Source organism: Microtus oregoni, unplaced genomic scaffold (assembly GCF_018167655.1).
Source record: "Microtus oregoni isolate MIOR12 unplaced genomic scaffold, Mior012 000064F_ref0000363, whole genome shotgun sequence".
Lineage (NCBI taxonomy): Eukaryota > Metazoa > Chordata > Mammalia > Rodentia > Cricetidae > Microtus > Microtus oregoni.
In genome coordinates, this window is record NW_024543874.1 from 685,709 (window position 1) to 689,761 (window position 4,053).

At 46.2% G+C, this 4,053-nt stretch overlaps 1 pseudogene; it reads right to left on the reverse strand.

Annotated features, from left to right (window-relative positions):
• Positions 1–3,004: 3,004 nt before the first annotated feature.
• On the reverse strand, positions 3,005–3,424 carry LOC121439923 (annotated as a pseudogene).
• Between the last annotated feature and the right edge of the window lie 629 nt (positions 3,425–4,053).

Genomic DNA, 4,053 nt, shown 5'->3' on the forward strand with positions numbered 1-4,053 from the left:
CTGAAACGCTGGTTACACTTTGGCATGATTTTTTTTGCCCTGTTCTGATTTGGTTGTTTGTTTTGATTTGGCATTTTCTAGGGCAGGGCTTGTAAAGCCCAGACTGACCTCCAGCTCCCTAGGTAGCTGGGCATGACCTTGAACACCTGATCCTTCTACATCTGCCTCCCAAATGCTGCAGTGACCTAACTGTGTCGCCATATTTGGCTCTTGATTCTTTCTTTCTGAACTGAAATACTTTTAAACTTTCTCCTTATTATCAGGGATGTGTACTGATCTCCCCCCCCCCCATAAATTCATACATAGACTCAACAAAATCCTATGCAGTTTGTCCATGCGCCATAATACTTGTGATATTTACATGTGGAGGACCGTGAGAAAGAGAGAAACAGGTACTTAGATGAACATAGCTAACGAAGAAAGGCTGGGGTACACAGGGCAGCCCGGGCTGGGAAGAGTATTCCTTTATAATACTTGTCCAGAACATGTACTGTTTTTCCTCATTGCAAATATCTACTTCTGACTTTATGTGTGTGTTCATGTGTGTACATGCATGCACGGGGGTGGGCGGGGGTGGAGGCTTGAGGCTGACATTGGAGTCTTTTCCAGTCACTGTCCGCCTTATTTTTTGAGACATGATCTCTCACTGCCTGGAGCTCAGCAATTTGGCTAGAGTCACTGCCCAGCAAGCCCCCGGGACTTCCCTGTCTGCCCCTTCCCCTCCCTGGGATTACAGGTATGAGCCACCATGCACAGTTTTTACATGCGTGCTAGGGATCAGAATTCAGGGCCTCGTGCCTCGGGGGCAATCACTTTACTGATTGTGTCTCTTGATTCTTTCCTAGCTTTTGCTTCTTCATTAAAAAAAATAGCACTTAATTGTGCAACTTATATTTTGAGTCATCGTGAATTTCTTAAGTATCTCCTATGTGCTTAAAATTATATCCCAAGTCAAAAAGACTGCCAAGTATGAAAGTATAAACCTGTAATCCCAGAATTTGGAAAGTGGAGGCAGTAAAATCAAAGACAAGATCTCCTGGGGATAGGGGCACTGTCTGTAGCCCCTGATTGCACGGGGCGGGGGGGGGGGGGGGTCAGGTGAGGAAGCAGGGCTGAGGAATCTTCTGGGGAAATCCAAATGAACAAGCGTATCCACTTGAACTCCTTTCGTTTTTGCTCTTATTGTTGTTGTTGTTTTGTTTTGTTGTTTTGGGTACTTGCGATTGAATCTAAGGCCTTGCACAGCATGCTAGCGCTAAGACACAACCTCTTTTTTATTTTTTGTTTTGAATTAGTGTTCTCACTAAATTGCCCAGACAGGCCTTGAACTCGTTATCTCTTCTTGTCTAGACCTCCTAAAAAGTTGGGATTACAAGCCTGTATGACCTTGACCAATTTGAAAAGTTTTTCACCTTGGTCATACCATGCCATTATGTCTGGAAAGAGGAAGCCTTGAAGCCTGGGGTGGGGAGATGAAGGGATGGTGAGTGTGGTGGTTTGAATAAGAATCACACACACACACACACACACACACACACACACACACACACACACCACAGGCTCATCAATTTGCGTGCTTGCTCACCAGGGAGTGGGACTGTTTTAAAGAAAAGCATTAGGAGATGTGGCCTTGTTGGAGGAAGCGCGTCACTGGGAGTGGGTCTTGAGGTTTTCCAAAGCCCAAGCCAGGCCCAGTGGCTTTCCCTGCTGCCTGCAGATGCAGCTAATGGCCTCAGCTACCTCTCCAGCACCTTGTCTACTTGAGTGCCACCGTGCTTCCTGCCATAGATAAGGGGCCAAACCTCTGAAACTGTAAGCAAGTCCCAATTAAAAGCTTTCTTTTGCAAAAGTTGGTGTGGTCATGATGTCTCTTCACGGCAATAGAACATTGTGTGGGCAGGACCCGGCAAAGCCAGCCATCTTTGGAAAGGGCCAAATATGAGTGGTGGCTTTGGAAACCTGCCTTCTGCCTGGAGCCTCTGGCCCAGAGAGCACACTGGTGTCCCCAGACCCAGGCAGAAACTGGGAGGGGCCTTCTGGATACTGCTCTAATAGTTCAGTGCTCCAATGACAGAGCCATGGGGCTTCTTGCTTTCACACAGTGGGTGACAGCTCACTGCTGGCTGCTGACTAAGCAACTGCAGAGTGGGAAGAACGGATTCTATCCTGGCAGGTCAGTCTCTCTATCTATATTTACATAGGAAAGAGAGCCCCCGGGAGGCAGGCTAGCAAGAGACAGCAAAAGCCAGCTGACCAGAGGTGGTAACTCTTTTTTTTTTTCTTTTGCGCTTGTAATTTTAGCATTTAGGAGATTAAACCAAGAGGAGTGCAAAGCTAGCCTGGGCTACATAGCAAGTTCTGACATCAGCCTAGATTATGTAAAACACTGTCTCAAAAAAACAACAGGGAGCTGAGGGATGGCGAGGTAGGTAAAGGCATTCATCCCACAAATCTGACCATCCAAGCTTGATCCCCAAAACCCACATAAAAAGCGGATAGAGCAGAGACCCAACCTCAACCAAATGGGATGACAGATGTTGGGAACTGTAAAACCCCAGATCCTGAATTTCTTGTAAACAACTTGTTTTCCTCTGCTCTGAGCAAGCAACTGTTGACTCTAGTTTTAGCAAAAGAAAGCAGAACAATGAAAGGTAAAACTGGCCCAGGTGTGAGCTGGGTTCCATCACAAAGGCTTCTATAGTCACTGTAGTTTAAGTGCATCCTCCTTTTTTAACTTTTTATTTTTAAATCATTTTACACTTACAGAAAAAAAATAAACAGTACCCATATTCTTCACTCAGCTTCCCCTAGTACTATATAAGCCTACATAATCTTATCATCCAAACCAGGGATGACATTTACAAAGACATTCCTGGCTGTGCTTACCTCAAGTTTATTTGTTAAAAACAGTGTAGCGTCCTGACCATTTGCAATAGTGTGCAGGTGCGTCCCACCAATCCATCCGTATTCACATTGGCAGACCGAAGCCTTTTCTATGGAGCCTTTACAGGATCTGGGCACCTTTGGGAGCCTGAGGTGGAGCTGAGGCCTCTGCCTTGATTTGAACCTTGGGCTTTGGTTATCAGAGCCTACAACCCTTGGCCACGTAGCTTCTATCTGCTTCCCAAGCTTGGGGTAAACAATGAAAGCAAAATGGTTGAGTCTGTGGCTGGGGCCCTTTGGCACCTTGGGCTTCACCAGGGCCTTGACGGGCCTCAGCATGTGTACTAATGGCCTTTGCATTATTTGCCTGCATCTTCTTCAGGCATTTCTTGTTGTGCTTCTTGGCAAAGCACATGTTCCTCAGGAACTTGGGGTCAATTCCCTTAAGAGATTCGTATCTTTGTGAGCGGGGTTTTCTGATGCTATTTCTATACCATTTTCAGGACTGGTTGTGTATGGTGTGGTTCTTGGACCTGGCCATGTCTGAATGGTAACCAGTGGCTCCCAAAGTGCCTGGGACTGGAAGAGAAACCTCCTAGCTGTGCTTTAGGCTTGGTGCCTTACCAGTTCTCATCTGCTTCTGCCTGAGTTTTAGGACCTGACCCAGAAGCCCACACCACTTTATTTCTGTTCTTTTCTTCCCATCCCCACAGTTCCTCAGGATTCCTGGATGTTTATGACTCTGGCATTTTAAAAGACTGCTGATCACTTCTTTTTGTTTGTTTGGTTGGTTGGTTGGTTGGTTTGTTGTTGTTGTTTGAGACAGGGTTTCTTTTTGTAGCTTAGCCTGTCCTAGAACTAGCTCCATAGACCAGGCTGGCCTCGAACTCACAGAGATCTACCTGCCTCTACCTCCCAAGTGCTGGAATTAAAGGCATGCCCCACTACCACCCAGCTCTGATCACTTCTTTTATAGAATGACTTTATCTGATATGTTTTCATGATTAGTGTGTGTGTGTGTGTGTGTGTGTGTGTGTGTGTGTTAGTTTAAGAAACCATATGGATGATGATCCCTCTGGGGTGCTGGGACACACTGTCTTCGTGTGGTGACATCAGCTTTGACGACTGGGTTGAGGAATATCTGCAGGGACTCACCATCATCCAGTTAGT